The 19,061-nt window shown below is 39.6% G+C and overlaps 1 long non-coding RNA gene across 1 annotated transcript; it reads left to right on the forward strand.

Annotated features, from left to right (window-relative positions):
* The first annotated feature begins 347 nt into the window (after window positions 1-347).
* On the forward strand, window positions 348-16,111 carry LOC136361510 (uncharacterized). Its single transcript, XR_010743654.1, has 2 exons — window positions 348-576; window positions 13,801-16,111. It is a non-coding gene; the product is annotated as an uncharacterized lncRNA (long non-coding RNA).
* The last annotated feature ends 2,950 nt before the right edge of the window (window positions 16,112-19,061 follow it).

The following is a 19,061-nucleotide window of genomic DNA, read 5'->3' on the forward strand; positions in this document are numbered from 1 at the left end:
CTGCAGCTTCTGATACCTCTCCAACTGTCTTCCAAACTCATGGCTTTGGGAATGAGGTTTAGGAGCAGTGTTATCCCGCTGCCAGCAGCCCTAAACAGGCCCAGGCCTTCAGAGCCCTGCCAGGCTCCAGCTGGGTGTGCCCAGTGTCCAGCCCCGTGCTGGATGAGGTGGAGCATCCCTGGGATTCCATTTCTTTTTAAAAGCAACCTCTTTTCTTAAGCTGTACAAAGCGTTTCTAAAGCAGAAGGAAAATAAAGGAGTTTTTCCTAGGAAAAAAAACCCCAACCCCCCCCAAATAAGAGCAGAAGCCCCCAGAACACTCTTGCCCTTGGTGCAGTTCCGGCGCCGCCGGCAGGGGCGCTGCCAGGCTCAGGCGCGGTGATTCCCCCGCGCCGGCAGGGGGCGCTGCGGTGCGGGCCCAGCCGCGTCCCCGGCATTGGCTAATGGCGGACGGGCTGAGTGGCCGGAGTGGGCTGCCGCGGGAAGCGCAGAGCAGCGGCCCGAATGGCAGGGCGGCCTCACCCGGGGCAGCAAGCAAGAAGTAGCAGAAACTCGGCAGATGTGGCAGGAGTCGCGGTAGGCAGGGGGTGCGGGGGTACAGTATAGCAAAAAACCGGACGTGAGGCAAAGAATCGGTGAGCAGTGGCACCTGGCTCCCGAACGCGGCCGGGAAAGGCTCCCCTGGAGGGGGAAAGGGCCGGGGTTTTTCCTGAGGTACCCGAGCAGATGTTAAAAGAGACCTTTTTTTAGTGCGGTAAGGTGTTAATGCGGTTTCAGTCCAAGGGCCGCTCCCACAAGAAGAGCTTCCCTGGCGGTAGAAGGCGGCAGTAGGACGCGGAACTCGGCGGTGGTGGTGAAATGTCCCCACGGCCAGCGGAGCCTGTCTCCCCTGGGAATGCCGAGAGCAGGGGAGCGGGGGGCTGCACCCAGCCTCTCCTCCCTGTCCGCAGTCTCTCGCTGTCCCTGCTGCTCCAAGAGAAAGCCCCAGCTAAGCTACCCGCCCGCCGCGCCCTGCCCGCGGCAACACTCCTTTTGTCTCTCTTAAATATCCACCCTTGTGGTTTCTTAGCGACAGATGGGACGAAATTCCGTGAGAGAAAGAAACAAAAGGAAAAAAAATCCCAAACCCTGACAGCAGGACAGCTGTGAAGAGCAAAGACCCTGGAAGGAAATCGGAAGCAGAAAAGATGCTACTACCCTACTATTAAAGGTTTAGTTTAGACCAGAAATGAACTTTTTGGGTGGAATCTCCTGATCTCACCTGCTTAAATGTTTTGGCGCACATATTCAGGCAGTTATACAGCATATGAACTGAAAAGTGTAAGGTAGCAGTACATCAAATACACTGTAGGTGTTTCAGGGCATTTGGGCCGCGGCAGCAAATGGAGCCGGGATTAAGTAACCCACCAGAACTGTGTGTGGTGTGGATGGTGGCTCCTCAACACTGTTTCACCCTAAAAATGGGGCCACTGATCCGCTGCATTACTTGTGAACTCAACCATTCTTAGCTTTCCTGTTTAAGTAAAAAATTACCAGCAGATGGGACTACAAAAAACTCCAAACATTCCCTGTTGTCCATGTTAGATACAGCATTGCTTGGCATTTTTTCATTTCTGGTGCTCTGTTTTAGAGCCCAAGACTGAGGGAATATAAAATAAATTCTGGGCTTCAAACAAGTAAAAAAACAACACAAAAGCAAACTTTGACACGTCTTCTTTATTTCTAACAAAGCTGTTTATTTGCTGCTTTTGCTAACTAGCTTTTGCTAACAAATGTTGCCTAGTGAACATCTCCCATTCTCTCGGATTATGAAATACAGAGATTAATGCAATGCATATTTCTATCTTGAAAGATTTCTGAGGATCTAGCTTTTTCAATGGAAGATTCTAGTAGTCAAAGATTAGAAATCAGAAAACACCTATTTTGGAGAGCCAGTTTCAACCTGGTCTTTAGCTACTTAGAAAGATGAATTAGGTATGATTTAATGCATTAAGAAACCTGCTTGGTGTATTAGACCTACCTTGAGGCTGAGGATTTTCCATACTGGTAAAATGAAACCTGTCTTTTCATAAATTACCATGTTACTTCCCACATTTCCTACCAATAGCATTCCAGTTCTCTAGGGCCAGCAGGGACTTAGGAAAGGTAGAAGGGACTCACCTGAAAGTATACTCAGACCCCTAGAATTTATAAACTACTTGATGCTTCCAAAATAGCATTAAATTTCCATCCGTTTTAGGCAAATATAATGGATATACTAGAAACTAAAGCTGTAGTATGTACATGCTCAATAATGTGCATGCCAGAACTCCACAGAAAATACTAAAAGGTGTATTTTCATAATAAGGAAAAAAAGAGACTTTGCATTTCAGTATCTAGATTATTTCTTGCAGAGGTTTCTCAGAAGTGATGTTTCAGTAAGTCATGACAATAGAAATCCTGTTTCAGCTACTATATGCTTGAAGAACAGCATTATCTTACTTGAGCAGGTATTGTTATGTATTAAACGGCACTGTAACTCAACTAAACAACCAGGAATGTTGCTAATTGCAACATTAAAGACATCTTGTGGGGAACAGTGAGTGTCAGAAAAACAGGAGAGCTTTTTGTGGGTGATTTTGCCACTTAAATGTAATCATCCATGTACCCCTTCTTTTTCAGTTTTATGTAGAAAATGCATGTTGAGCCCTTAGTTTGGAAATTGATACTTCAAAGATAAGGTTTTCCTTGTAACTTCAGTCTGCTGACCCATCACATCAGGGTAGGTTTCAATTATATTGGTTTACCACCCTTCACGATACAAATTAGAAGGTGGTGATCTAGGTTTTCCTCAGGTTACAGCAGGACTTGGGATATAGTCGGTTTGTCTCTTATCCACAGGGAAAAGTGCTTTTGCCTTGGGTTGGTTTACACAGAAACAAATGAAAAACTTTTTGGTGGGGTTTTAGTTCATTGAAACACAGAAAAAAAGCTTTTTATCTCTGGTCCACTGGCTCCATTTCTGCTGCAGTTACTGTCATAAGTAGTCTTTGAAAGAGGAATCTTTCAGCTATCATCAACACAGGAAATTGAAGTGTCAGATTCTGGTTTCTGGAAAAATTCCTATATTTCTCTGTAAAACTAACCACACATTTCAAATCAATCTGGCTTAAATCTGATGGACACAATCCAAAAATTTTTTTAATAATGCTCATAGGGGTTCAGTATCCAGAGTCGTGGATCCTTAGTAAAGAACCTCTGCATCCCAGAAGAAAACCCCAAAAACTTTCTTCTGCTCTGTGTGCACTGTGCTGTGTGTCCACTGCAAGGATTTGGGTGGGCAAATCCTGGGATAAAGGGAAAATCACAGTCACTTCTGTTTATAATTACCTGTAAGCATCTGATTGACATTGCAACCCTAATCCCTCTCATTAGATTGAAAGATGGAATGAGATCCTTTCTCAATGAAATCAGTAAGGTAAAAATGTCTCCCTGAAATGAGGAGATGGGGTTCCTTATGAACAAGACCTAATTAATGTGACTTCTGATTTACACTGGAGGGGCTCACTGTAGTGAGACTGTTTAAACACACCTATCTACTGGAACAAAATCCTGCTACCATAAGAATCTCTAATAGAACAGTGTGGTAAGGGAAGGATAGAAGCCTGAGCAGGACCAATTCAAACTTGAAATATAAACTTCATTTTGACTCTCAATTACCATTACACTAACACTGCCAATTCTACCACTAAATTACCTGATTCCACATCTATGTGTCTTTTAAATATCCTATAATATGTATGAAAAAAGCTTATCCAATGAACTCTAATTCCAGTAATGTTCAAAGAAATATTCCCATGAAGATCTAGTTAATTGAATAAAACCTGGTTGTTCTTTAAGGAAAAATAGAAGCCAAGAATTACTCTCAAGGCATATATTAAAGAGGATAAAAATAAAACCCATACTTCATACTCCTAAAATTATATTTCTGTGGTTTTTTATGTACACTTGTTTCCTGTATATAAAATGAAATTATTTCCTTTGGAAATGAGATCTCAATGCTTTGTATTCTTCTGAATATAACACCTTGCCAACAGTCTACTCATGTCATTCTTCTGTGGACTTCAGCAGTTTGGGATTTGGTCCATATCAAGCAGTTTGTAAAAAATAGGGAGCCTCTGAAATCATAATAATTATAATTCTGTTTCATTACTCTGTTGCTGTCTGAAGACGTCAGTTTCCATCTAGACTTGAAAGAAGTTGGATAAAATAAATATTCACTAACACAGAATGAATGCAATTGCCTACAGGGGGAATCAAACAACTGGATCTGATGCCACGTTCTTAGCCAGTAATTTGATATCCTTTCTCTTTCTCACAGTTCTGTGAGGGAAATAAGGTTGCATATGACTTGGTGCTTTTTATGAGTGGCAATGGCATAATTGGGATATCAGTTCAGAGAGACTGAACCAAAACCCACATGCACATGCTCCAGCAAAGATACTGAGCTACAGGCATCAGAATAATAATAGCTACTCAGAGTCCTTCCCATGTACAATGTCCTAGTTAATTAGTCAATACCTAGTAAATAATTTAATTAAATGTAGTTGTCAGCAGCAGTATTTATAGCATTAAAAAAATAGATAGTCCTTCAGTGACACTTTCAGAATTTCTGCCTTTTTTCCTTTTAAGAGTAAAGACAAATGAGATATTTAATTGTGTCAGTGATATGTATTACACTTCCACAGTTATTAAACAGTTATATTTGCTGGTTGCGTTACGTTATGTTACCTTATGTTATGTTGGTATTTTCCTTTTTCCTGCCTAAATGTAATAAATAGATCATTTATTCAGGTCCCACACCCAACCATGGACATATTAATGCATGTATATATTTATATATTGAAATCGCTGTCACAATCAAAGGGGATGTTCCTGCAGTTTTGAAGTATTTTAATGCTTATTAAAGCCATTGTCCCTGTCTCATCAACAACACAGGCACAGGCAGCAAGAGCACATAAGTGCTGCTCCTCAGGTCAGTCTGCGCTGCCAAGGAGATTATTTTAACTGTAGTCACTGCATAAACTATCTTTAGGATAGTCTTCAAGATACTTCACAAGATATGTAAGTTATTCTCTGGTGCATTAAAGACCTTAAATTGGATTATAACCAAAACAATAAATCTTTGTATTCTAAAACATGGAGTGAGTGCAGTTCTTAATGATCATGTGATGGTTTTGCTTCACGTGTTCCATTTGAAATGGACATGGTGATGAGAGTTATTAAATGTTAAAATATTAAATATATAAAACATAAGGCTCATTAACAAAGCAAACTGCTGAGTTTTGTTTTTAGAAGCATGTAATGCCTCACATCCAGCTTCTTTCAAAAGGGAAATTCAAGCTTGTGTCTACACAGTGATACCTTTTTGTTGTCAAAACATGATACACACGGGGTTGTGTTTTGCCAAGCCAAAGGAGACTGAAGAGGCTCAGGATCTGAATTCTAAGTCTTCTAATCCATGGCTGATGGGTTAATGGAACAAGATGAATAGTTCCAACAAAGCAAATAATTATTTTAAACCTATCTTTATTCCTGAATGTATTCCCACCTGAAGTCAGAAGGAAATAATCCATTCACAGACAAAGCAGAAAAGTTCAAGAGCTGCAGGATAACCTTACAAACCTTTTAAAAACTCTTTAATTTATATGTAGCTGTGGATTCATACAACTGAGTTATGTACAGTGGAAAGAAGATAGATGGTCTTGGTACTGATCATTCCTCGTTATCCAATGGGAATTAATCTGGTTCACTTTCTTGATTATTAGCCATTTGAACAAACTCAAACTACTTACCATTTTAATTGTCAAGTAAAAACTCCTGTCCAGGATAAGCTGGCTAAAGGAGAAACCTGTCATCGATGCTTGTTCTTTGATTACTGTCTTAATTCATTCCAGGCAGAGCTGTCTTCAGTGCTGCATTTGACCCTGTTAACAGAAATTTATGGGGCTTTTGAAATGCAAGGACAGTGTCTTCTGACTGCCTTCAAAGCACAAAAATTCTCATTCATCAGGCCTCTGCTGCCTCTCTCTGCTTTTATGTATGGAAGAATTATGATCATCACCTTGGAATTATTTCTTGATAGCAGCTGAGGGAGATGCTGCCTTGATTTTCTTAGCCAAGATTATTATGAACAGCACAGCTTGAGAAACACTTGCTAAATAAATTGCTTAATTAGACAGAAGAATTCTGCAAAATAACTGTGCATCTTCCTAGCACCAAAGCACCTAGCAGCTGGGAAAATTCTACCAAAATTAAAAACGGACTAATATTAAACCAAAATAAGGAGACACACTATTGTATTTTAAGAAGTAACAAAAAAAATCCCTTTCTGCAGTAGCTGAGAGTTTTCATGTACACAAGTATATGACTGCCATCCTGTAAGAGCTGTATCCTACAGCTCTTGGAGTAAGAAAGATCTCCACTATTTTGCTGTTATTAATATAATTACTAAGAACAGACCATCCTTGGCTAATTTTAGCAGTCTGAAAAAGGCAAGGAGGAATAAAAATATTCCAGTACATCCACCCTCATTTTTGAACATCTTCTCTAAATTTGTGTCATAATTTTACACACTAGTCTTGAGATACTTTACAGGTGACTTTTAAGTAGTATGAAAACCTTCTGGGCTTCCTGATCTTATTGCTGTGAGTGCTGAACTCTCCAGTGAAGAAATGTATGTGATCAGTTTGCAAAGGACAACCATTCCAAAAATCTGTTACAAAACATAGCTGTGGTCTGTGTGAAAGCCTAATTCTAAATCCAAAGAATTAACTATTATGTGGAGTTTCCTGTTTTTTTTTCTGTGGCTTTCCTTCCAGTGATTTTCCATTTATGCTAGAGATTATCTCAAAGCACTGTGTTAAGTTTCAGTGCTTCAAATCAGTAGATTAATCACTTCATCAGCCTTCACTTAATTTTGGAGGATTGTTTTGAAATTAAGACAGATCCAATATTGTTTTAACCTCGTTTTTGTTTGCAGGTGTGGGGAAACAGCTTGATAGCATTGATCTTCATGTTTAAAAAAGCACAAACTGTCTCAGATAACATTTGAAATGTTTTTCTTGAATATGTGCCATGTACAATCTTGCTTAATAAAAACATGCACATAGGGCTTGGTTTTGGTTTTTTTAGCTGCCTCTGAGATAAGACAACATGTGAACTATCCCAATAGATGAGTTATACTACAGATAGATTTGAATTTATGTGGAGCCACTGCTGTGAGGTTGGTAGTTGGTGTAGTCAGACTACTCATAGTCCAAGAGCTGAGTTAAGGCCATGGGGAAACTCAGCTCGAAGAGTTTGGCTTATTATCCATGAGCAGGAATTCTCATGGACACGTTATGAAGTGTTTGACATGCACAAACACAATCTGTTCAGCTGTCATGGACTCTGATATTCCTCTGAGCCAGGAATCCTTAGCGTGGTGCCTTGGACAGATGAGAGCATGGGAGAGAGCAAAGAGGCAAAATATCTTTGGGATTGATGCTGCCAAGGTGGGGAACCAGTAGAAAAGTGTGGAAAGGATGATGACTCCCCCTGCCATGTTTGCCTGTCCTTTGTAATTCACATATTCCAAGGCTTTTTTGCTCAGGGATTGTTAGATAAGCATAAAAATGGTTTCCATGGACACTTTTTGTTATCTGCTTGCAGCAGAGAAGTAACAGCTCAGTCTTTCAGATGCAGGTTTTGCAGCTCTGATCTTTCCCAGCCTCTAAGTGAGTCTATGTTATCAGAGGAGGCTGTTAGAGAAGTTGTATTTCAAATCTCTCTGTGATACTGAACTGGCTCCCAGAGGAAAGGGAAACTTCACCTCATAAACCAGATATGTGTCATTTTGATTTTCTATTCATAGTGGTTGACTTTTTTTTTTTTTTTTTTTTTCCCCCCACACAGCCACTGAAAATGACTTTGTTATGTAGTAAAATGTAATCCTTACTCACAGCTTTGTTAACTCCCAGTATCTAAATCGTGACGAACGAAATCAGATAGTTGAAATTGGTGCAGCTAAAAAGTAATCTGGAAATCTGGCAAAAGAATAATTCTGTTACAGCCATATGATCAGATGCACAGAAGTATCAAAACTCTTAACCAGGGATGGGCTGGTTGTACACTGGGTTATGCTTCTCTGCATAAACTTCCTCATTTCAAATTGCAACAATTGAAAATGTTGGGATGCTGAATTTAAAGTACAGCTCTAGCATTCCTGGGAATGTCTGGTATTACTTACAGATGTTACACTACCCAGCATTAAGAAGGCTGCTATTTTTGATTCCGTCTCCAAGAGGACAGAGTGATTACGATTCTTGTGATTTAATTATGCTTGTTTCTTTGGGGTTTTTTGTTTGTTTTGGTTTTTGTTGTTGGTTGGTTTGGTTTTTGTATGTGTCTGGTTTTGTGGTGGTTTGTTGTTGTTTTTTAATTGAGACATTTCTTGTCCCCATTGTTCATATTCAAGTCTGTTTTAGGACCTCCATGCATGATTAGAAATTTCCAGCTACAACTCCAGTATCAGTTTGTGCCTGATTTATTTTTTGCACACCAATGTTGTTTTATAGCCTAAATGTACATTTTGCCTTCAGGATACATCTGTGCAGAAGCTTGTGATGAATGGTTCTGTCCACACACACAGCTCTTCTGGTACTAGGTGGAACTAGCTGAGCTACAGGCTTCTCTTACAAGAGAGTGGGAGTCTCCATTTACTTTATTATGCTGTTATCCTTGGTTTGTTTTTTCTAGTTTGTTTTTTAATGTATGAGGCCTGAATTGGACATGATGTTTCAGATGAGGTCTCAACAGTGTTTGTTCAACACTCCCAATACTTCTTTACCCCATGCACCTCTGGATTTGCAGGTAGTCCCTGCTGTGAATGCCTTTTCTAATACATCCTGGGATTCCTTCTGCCCTTTTGACAAGTGTATCATATTAGTGAACCAGACAAGTTTATAAAAACAGAGTAATGCCCATTCAACAGTGCATTTATATGGACGGAGGTAGAGAAACTAAAACCTAATCTATGTGTGTTCCACACATGCAGTACCAGTTGATGTACAGCTGGGCTTGTGCATGAAAAAAAACCACTGAGAACTATCCCTCTGGGGACATGGATTTCCTCAGCAGCCCCTGAAGGGCTGGGGAGCTCATTAAGGCAGCAGAAAGCCTTGGTGACAGGACAGTTTCCCTCAGATCTCCAAGCCAATGTGCAGCAGCACTTGTTCTGAATACTCAATGTAGGAAAAGGTTCTAATTCTTACACAACACCAAACCAGGAAATTTAAAACATACTAAAGATGGCTAAATGAATATTTTATCATCTTTTTGAATATATACACAATGCAATATATGGTTTTCGCTGCAAATTTCTATAGAGGTGTGTTTGCAGCCCTGGTGGCATTCCAGCACAGACCCAAAAATAATCTAAGGCCAGATGATATCAGTGATCCACTCTTCTATTACCAGCTGTATCCAAGAAGCAGAGGCTTCCAAAAAAAGTGAACATATTTTAATATTCCCTAAAAATACACAGTGTGCACTAAAAAAGTTCAGAAGAAGAAATTCCCTCCTGACTTTTCACCATTTAATTTATAGTATATGAGAATGAGATTTAATCACCCTTATCTTAATTATCCTTAACTTGGTATGTGCAATAACTGCGTGTATTACTATCAGCTCTAAAATTATGCAGCCACAAAATTTACCTAAACTGCCTAAAGCACTATTTTCTATATGTCTATCTCAGCTAAAAATTCCTTTCTTTAATTTATTCTGAATTCATTGGACATAAATTTTATTGCATGAATTCCCTGTTTTGCTGATAAGGATCACAGGAGTGATAATTAGTTTTTGGAAAAGGTTTCCATAGACTATGCCTATGGAAACAGCTTATCTTATTTTTGAAATGCCTGTACTGCTTTCACTCCCCTTGTGTTCACATGGAACACCTTTTCCTCACGTAAAACTGGAATTGCCTTTGAGGTTTTCTACAAGAGGATCATAGACATGAGCAGTGCTTCCCCATGGCTGCTTTTGTGCTTATTTCAGCTGCTTCTTGAACTTCAAGCCTAAGGTTCTCTATCATGCAGCTTTTCTATCATCCCCCCCACCCAATCAAGGGTGTATTATTTCCCAATACAGTATTCAAAAACCTCAAACCTTGTACTAATTATAATTCATTTTCTAACCTTTTTCTGATCTTGATTATGGTTTCAGAAACTGCATCACAGTATGCTTTGTTCTTGTATTTCTGTTCTACTCTGTGATCCTTCCCATACAAAATTCAGATTTTGCAAGGCTCTTTTGACCAGGTAAAACCTCTTATTTATGATCTTTCCTATCCAAGAGAAGCCTCACTTTTTTTTTTTCTTTTTCTTTTATGAAAAATCCAGTGAATTATGGGGATCAAATTCGAACAGCTTACTGAGGAAAGAATGCTGAAAAACACCACGAAGATAAAAAGGGGAAAATTAAAATACACCAAAGAGGAGCAGAAGCCTAGAATATTTCTGGAAGCAATTAAGTTTGCTTTATAAAAGAGTAAGCAAGGGAGATATTATTATAGGGAAAATAGTTTTCACCAGAAGTTTAAGTTTTGGCATCAAATTTTGTGTTAGGAAGGTTTTCCTTCTTGGTGGAGGAAATGTAAATCCCTGACCAGCAGAAAGTGAACTACCAGTAAGCTGTGACCTTAAATTCATCAAGGGCATTTTAAAAGTGGGGTTTTGTTTTTTTAAAGTAGATTCTGAAGATTCAGATATCTGGGTTTATTCTACTTCCTTCATCACACTGTGGTGCTGCCTTGTAAGAAAGGATCTGATTGAGGCTACGTCAGTGCTGGTTTGGGGACACTTTAAGAATCACACAGAATTTGACCTTGAACCAATGACTTTATGCAACTCAGCAAAGTAAAAGAAGACAAAGATTTATTGAACTAGAAGTGATTGTCCCAGAGCTGCCATCTCACAATTTCCACTTGTCCAACAGTGAGGGTCTATGCACAGCATTGAAGATTTTTATATAAATGCATAAATCTGGGCAATTAATCCATGAGGTGACAGCCTCAGTCTATCTACCCTTCTAATATTCCTACAGTATTCCTGCTTTTGTGTACTTGTGGGTTTTTACCACTTGGAGCTTCCTGTTCCCAAAGACAGTGGGAAACAAATACTTGTAAATGTAAGCAGGGAGTTCAGTGTTCACTGAATTGTTTGGAAGCATTTTTGTCATTAAGTCATCATAAAAAGATCAGTGGACAGCTTTTAGCCTTTCTCTTAGTTATACATTTTGATAACATGATCAATAACTACATATTGATGGCTTCCCACTCTTGCTTTCCACTCTAAGTAGTTGCTGGTGGGGCCAGAAAGAAAATTTCCTGCTAAAAAAATACAAGAGGAAAGATGATTATCAGGAATGCCGTTAGAATGTAAAACACTTCTAGAGAAACTAAAAACAAATCTCTCCAGTTCCCTACTTTTTTGCATTATAATGACTTGTAGGAGACATTCAGAAAAGCTGCTGACTGGCTGCTTTGCTCCCTCTAAGCATTCCTTTAATGCTGAAGATTAAATAAAATAAATACATTGCTACAAAGCATGAGCAAGTGTTTTTTAAAAATTATTATTGTTATGAAGAGGGAGCTGGATTAGAAAAAGTCATTCCTCTGAGAAGTAATACCTCCAAAATAATCTTTCAATGAAAACAAAAAAAAAACCCACCCAAAACAACAAAGGAAAACCAAACTATACAAAACCCAGAAAGAGCCTTAATTAGCAGAGCTAGCTGACATGCTGTTCTTTAAAAGTTAAGTATGTACATCAGTCGGAGATAGGATATCAAATATCAGCAGGGAGAGCAGCAGGAAACTTTCCACTGGATGAAAGGGATAAAAAGAAGAAAAACAAGTCTCAGTTGCAGGAACAGCTGACTAAGCTCCTGACATACTCGAAACACGGCCAATTGTAACAAATACCAGGGAAAAACAGTATTTTCCAAACAAAAATTCTCCTTACTTAGAAACTTAAAATCTAGATAAAAATGCAACTATCAGAATAACACGGAAGCAATAGATACAGAGATCACAAAGAAACCAAATGCTGCAGCTGCAATTGCTTGCACAAGATTTTCTCTGCACTCTGGGTGGACCTCAGCCTTCAAGGATTGTGGGCAGGGAGGCCCAGCTGACATGGAAATGCAAAATTCCAGTGAGCCAGGAAGAATCAGAGGCATGGCTCCACACGTCTGGTGCTTTGGGGTGGGGGAGGAAGAAGGCGGGGGAGGGCTGGGGTGGAGGAGGAAGCCAGAATGAATATTCTTTGCTTTTCACATGTTAAAAGCTTGGTGGATTCAAAAAACCGAAAACCTTACCAGTGTGTCACATCTTCAAGCGTAAAGACTGAAGAGTTGGATCTGCTACACAATCCAAAATATTTTAAGGGAAGAGGAGAAAGAACCAGAACCTAGGAACGCCAGTAAAGATTATGTGTTTGCTTACGCTGCAGTGACACTTTCAGTTCTCTTTCTCCCAGTTTTGATAAAACTTAAACTCTGAATTACACTAGCACTGGGAACTCCTAGTAAGACACAATGTTCTTGATACCTTTCTCCTTGATTACCCTCTTGGTTGCTTAATGCTGGTTGTCCAAGCTGCAGGAGCCAGGGAAGCAATTCTCCTCTGCAGTCCTCTGTGCTTCCTGTGGCTGTTGAACTCTGTAGCCCTATGGAAGGGAAGACAGAGAACTGGGCAAAGTTTGGCCCTTTGCTTCTAGTACAGTTGCTATAATTTTGTTATATTTTATTTATTTTCTATCATAATATTGTTTTACTTTTTCAAGAGGAATACATAGCTTTATTATCCTTAAACCTGAAATGTAATTTAACTAATGTTCCAAGATCTCCTTTGAGAAAAATATAAATGAAGCTGACTAATTTAGTAATTTTCTATGCTTAGCGACAGTTGCAAACATACAAGTGTATGAAAGATATTTACAGCCTATGATTAAATATCAGGCTGTTCTGAGCTGTTCTTCTCTTGTGCCCACGACACTTCTTTTGCCAGCCCCCTGAGAACCAATGCCTTGGGAGTAAATAAAATCTCTAAGGTGAAAAATGAAATAGTCCTGAAAACAATAATATTTTTGCAGATTTATAATAATAATCTGCAAGGTTCTCAAAAGCAGCCTGAGATGATGACCGACAGATTGTAGGCTCCACCTGTTCAGTAATTCCCAATTATAGGATTTAAAACTATCTTTGGTATTTGATGACCTAGTGAAATTCTAAAGTTGTTCCTTCTCTAAATCATTATTGGAGGGCAGACACAAAATCTGGTCACATTAACCTTAATTCTGTAGAAAATGGGCTATGAACAAGGCTGGAAGTAAGACCTAGAGAAAAGGCGCACACAGGGGCACCAAAAGAGCAGCCAGCTTGGAGTCTGCTGGACACATGGGCCTCAGCACACAAGCTGGAATGCTTTTGAAAAGGGTGTTGCTCCAGAGTCTTCCTGGTTATCTGTCATTTTAATGTAAAGGAAGTGGCCATAAGCATAAGAATGAAGTGAAACTTTTGCTTAATTTCTGTTGTGTTAGTCCTTGACTTCTTGAAACTACCAAGAAAGTTGCAGGGAATGGTGTTTTTGAGAGGAAGACACATGAGCCAATTTTGTAATTTCTTCTCTCATTAAGACGGGACTGCAACAATTTCCTGCTGTTTTCCTTCTGTCTCTCATGTCCCCTCTTTGATACCCTTCTTTGCCTTTCACAGAATCATGAAATTGTTTGGGTTGGAAGGCACCTTTGGAGATCCTCTGGTCCAACCACTCTTCTCACCTGGAGCAGATTGTAGAGGATCAAGTCCGGATGAGTTTTGAATATTTCCAGATAAGGACACCCCATGGTCTCTCTGGGCAGCCTGTCCAGTGCTCTGTCACCTTCAAAGTAAAGTTTACTCTTTTATTCAGATGGATCTTTTTGTATTTGTTTGTGCCCATTGCCCCTTTTCCTGTCACAGAGCACCACCACTTTTTGACAAATGCCCTTAAGAAGCATTGATAAGGTCCCCTCTAAACCATCTCTTCTCCAGGCTAAACAGGTCCAGCCTTTCTTTATAACTCCCTAATAGTCTCCACAGCCCTACACTGGACTGTCTCAAGCATTTTCTACCCTTTCATGTCCTGGGAAATCCAGAACTGGTCACAGCACTCCAGAGGTGGCTTCACCAAGGCTGAGTAAAGGAGGATAAAAGCCCCCTTGACCTCCTGGCAATGCTCTTCTCAATATACCCCAGGATGACACAGGGACACAGTGCTGGCTCATGGGCAGCCTTTTGTCCACCAGGATTCCCTGGTTCTTCTCTGCAGAACTGCTTTCCAGCAGGTCCTCCCCAGCCTGTGCAAATGCTGCGGCTCTTTTTCCCCAGTGCAGGGACAGTATTTGCCCCTGTGGAACTTTGCTGGGTTTCTCTGTGCCCAGCTGTCCAGCCTGTCCAGATTTTACAGAAAAGCACTCAGCTGTCAGGTGGATCAGCCACTCCTCCCAGCTTTGTATCATCAGCAAACTGGATTCACTGGAAAAAGGTGAAGCTCCAGAACATCTGCAATACATCAATGACATCACTGTGTGGGAAAACATGGCAATGGAATTGTTTGAGAAAGGAGAGAAGATCATCCAGATTCTGCTGGAAGCTGGCTTCACCATCAAGAAGAGCAAAGTCAAGGGACCTGCCCAAGAGATTCAGTTCCTGGGAATTTAGTGGGAAGATGGACAGCGTCAGATTCCCACCGAAGTCATCAATAAGATCACAGCGGTGTCTCCAATGACCAGCAAGAAGGAAACACAAGCTTTCCTAGGTGCCATAGGCGTTTGGAGAATCCACATTCCTGAGTACAGCCAGATTGTGAGCTCTCTCTACCTGGTTACCCGGAAGAAGAATGATTTCCACTGGGGCCCTGAACAGCAACATACTTTTGCCCAGATCAAACAGGAGGTTGCTCACGCAGTAGCCCTTGGCCCAGTCAGGACAGAGCTGAGGAATGTGCTTTGGAAACAATGGTCTGTCCTGGAGCCTTTGGCAGAAGGTGCCTGGGGAGACTCGAGGCCAACCACTGGGATTCTGGAGTCGCAGCTACAGAGGGTCTGAAGCCAGCTACACTCCCACAGAGAAGGAGATCTTGGCTGCCTATGAAGGAGTTCAAGCCACCTCAGAGGTGATTGGCACAGAAGCACAACTCCTCCTGGCACCTTGATGCCAGAGCTGGGGTGGATGTTTAAAGGAAAGGCTCCCTCTACCCACCACGCCACTGATGCCACATGGAGCAAATGGTCACCCAGGTCAGTGATGAGTTGGACAAGACTGACCCTTGGGGACACCACAGCTACAGGCTTCCAGCAAGACTCTCTGAGATCTACCATTCAGCCAGCTCTCAATCCAGGAGGTTTCCCTCTACTTTCTCATTGATTCAGTTTGAATGTAAGGTGGAAGTCATTTATATGTGATAACCATACTCTCAGTCCCTCAAGACAATTCCCTACACAATTTTTAATTGTTTTCATTTAGTTCAGCCATCTTCTCTCATCCCCCCTTTACACTGTAAAATTGATTAGAGATTTCACTAGAGAAAACACTATGACATTCTGATAGTACCTTAGAAAGAGGAATAAGTATTCTAGGTTTCTTTTACAGCTTGCATGACGTTTAAGTGCATATTTGATATTGTCCTTCTCACAAACTGTGTTTTCAATTGCTGATGTTTTTAACTTTCCCTTGTTGGAGGCTGTTTGATTAATCAGTAAAATGTTAGAAAAGCATAAATTTCTAGAAAGTACAAAAGCCATTCAACTCCTCCTCCTGTATTGTTGCAGGTCAATTTATTCTTGAATGCAAGAGATTTTAAATCTGCTGAAGTAGACTCTTTTTTGGTACTTATGCAATATGTGTACTTGTTGCCCTTGAGAAAAACACCAGAATATGGTAAATCATCACATGTAGAGTTCAAGTTTAGTCAAGGATCAGTCAACTTGTAACTACTCTTCAAATGCAGCTTTGTCTATTAAAATGAATACAGCACTGGCCTTAATTATGGTTTTGTGTTGCTTTGTTTAATCCTTATTTTTGTACAAGTATTTTTTTGAATAGTGTGAATAATATGAAGATTTTTTTCTTCTGTCTTTTAACTCAGTGGCTGTATTGTTTTATAAATAGCCCTAAACAAGCCTACAGCATGGAGAAAATGGAGAAACTACAAAATTCCTTTCTAAGCTCCTCATTCTGATTTAGCACCTGCTTAAGTGTAAGCATGTCTTTGCTTCTACTGACTTGGGCAGGTTTTATCAGGTTTTGTCTCTTCCTGGTGTTGAGTTTAATTAACAGGGCTGGTTAAGGGGTTTGTTTAGTTTGAGTAACTATTCACATACAGTTCATGGACTTGGAGCCAGGGACAGCACAAAAGAAAAGCTGTGGGGCATTCATCTGGAGAGACCTTGGAGGTAACCAAGCCCATTTGCACAGATGTCTTGACTTCCTCTAGAAACTTTTGAGATTACCATGTGAAACCCTAAACTGCTGAAGGAGCTGGAAACCTCTTATCTGTAATCACATCTGCTGTCGTGTTACATTGTGCACCACACCACTCCCATGGTGGAAAAAGGACTTAGGGAGTCAGGAACCAGGTTATCATGTGGAATGTGTTAAATGAATGTCAGAAATTGGGAGTCTGCTAGAAAATCAAGCTGTAAAACTGCAATGAGCCTTGAGGCTTGTTACTCTGTCTCATATACCTTTCAAAATATACTTAAAAAAGCTATAATCTATTATTGTATTAAGCAACTTGCACAAAACTTGCACTTTTTACCATTTCAACAACATACCAAGCAGTATCCATCTTCAAGAAATTTCTAAACTGTCAGGATTTTTATAAAATAAACTATTTCAAGCTCATCTTCCCTGAGATTAAAACAAAATCTGTTTACAGAATACAATAAACATGACAGCATTATCAACTTTGTGTGTCAAGAGTTGTTGCTAGGATGCTGTTGGGTGCTGCTGGATGGATGCTAGGCCACCAGGCACTTCAAAAATTAATATAATAAATATATAAATCTATAAGAGCTGACTTACAGTTTTACACCATGTGTACAGAGACGTGATTCATCTTGACACAAATAATACATGTGGGGCAATGAACAGAAATTATATGCTTGAATGCACTGAAGAAATGCTGAGATGTAAGGAGAGGACTGGAAGTCAGAAAATTATGTCCAAGCCCACTGTCTGCTCTAAAGAAAGATTTAAAACTTCTGATGGCTCAGTTTTGGTGTTTGTTTTTGTGTTTTGTTTTGTTTTGTTTTGTTTATGAGATTAGGACAATATAAAGCATTTTGAAACACTACTATGCAAAACATTATTAAAATTAATTATGGCCAGAAGGGATCCTATTTCTAGTCACATTTATGCAATGAGTCCTTCTGAAGCAATTACTGAATTAGTGGCTTTGGAAAGCAGCCAGGTGAACTGCACCTGGGAAGTTAAAACTGGTTCTGATCCTGATGTTGATCTTTATACCTTTTTTTTTTTTTTTTAAGCATTTCTAAAGCATCCAGCACTGACATAAAGGCAAGGTGAAAAGTGTAGGAATAAATTAAATGGCACAACCTGGTTCCTGATTAGCAGAAAAGTAAAAGAGAATGGCAGGACAAGCAGGTCAGACAGGCTGCCTGGAAGAGCACAAGCCTGGGAGAGAAGCAAAACATCCTATTTTCTTCAGTTCCTTGTGAACATCTCTCCCCAGCCTTGGAATGTATTTAGTTTGGTGTGGTGTACCTGCAAATGCATCAAGCATTAAGAAAAAACACATTTTTAGGGTTTGATTTGGACACAGCAGATATCTGTGGGAAACCAAAGGTAAAAAGGGAGGGAAACTAGGTGAGCAGCTACCTGTAACTTATATTAATTAAAATAACAGGACTTAAGAAAAATAGGATTTTTTTTTAAACCCAAGAATTAAGAATTCCCAATGCACCATGAGGACGAGCCAAAAGGATGTCTTTATACCATAACAAGAGAGTGCTACTGCATAAGTGTTCAAGGTTCTTTCACATACTTTGTAAATATTTAGTATATATAGAAGTTCAGCTCTCATCATTCCCAAGCAATCTTAAGCACCATAACTGCTCCAACTTCCCCATTTTATGTTAAAAATATATTCACAAACAACTTATGAAAATCTAATCAGACTTGGGCAAATTCACAAGGCTCCTAAGAGTTAATAGCTGAAACTTTCTGGTAGATGTATTTATTATTCTCAATATTAGCAAGATTGAATCTCTGTTTAGACCAGTTCTTGTTAAAATTAACATTAGGAAGTTGGAGCATTCAACCTTTGATATTTTATTTCAACAAAATATCTCTTTGGCCTTAATCTATAAATAAATCCTAGTTTATCATCTACCAAACTGCCTAAGCAGAAGCTGAGGCCACTATGAATCACATGCTTGATCTGGTAGAGTGATACCATGCCTCTATGGTAATATTGATTTATAGGGCTAAACAGTGTATGAAGGTGAATATGTTAAAAGAAATCTATTTTTCAAAGCATTTAAATTTCAAAATACTCTTACTTTCAAAGAAGAAAAAGTGAAACAGGCTAATGGAAGAAATGGGTGAAATTTTACGGCATCTGAAATTTGATTCAGAGCCCGATATTCTTTCCCCTTTAATGCTTGATAGAAAAATCCCATTAATGTAGAATAACATATTTACCCTAATAACATAAACCCGTGGATATTAAATTTTAATTTAAAATACAGCAGAAGGAAAATTTATTTGTTGAGCTCTCACAGACAGATTCCTGGATGTGGAGATTTTAAATACTTGGTCTGAATGAAAGTTTAGAGGGAAAATAATACTAAGACTAAATAGTCTAAGATTAAAAATCCCCTGACCTGGGTCTGTTTTAGAGTAACAGCGCTTCAGGGGAGAGCCCGACCAGTACTCCGTTTACATAGTTCTTGTGTCTTGGTCTAACTCAA

The sequence above is a fragment of the Sylvia atricapilla genome, chromosome 5, assembly GCF_009819655.1.
Source record: "Sylvia atricapilla isolate bSylAtr1 chromosome 5, bSylAtr1.pri, whole genome shotgun sequence".
NCBI classification, from domain to species: Eukaryota; Metazoa; Chordata; class Aves; order Passeriformes; family Sylviidae; genus Sylvia; species Sylvia atricapilla.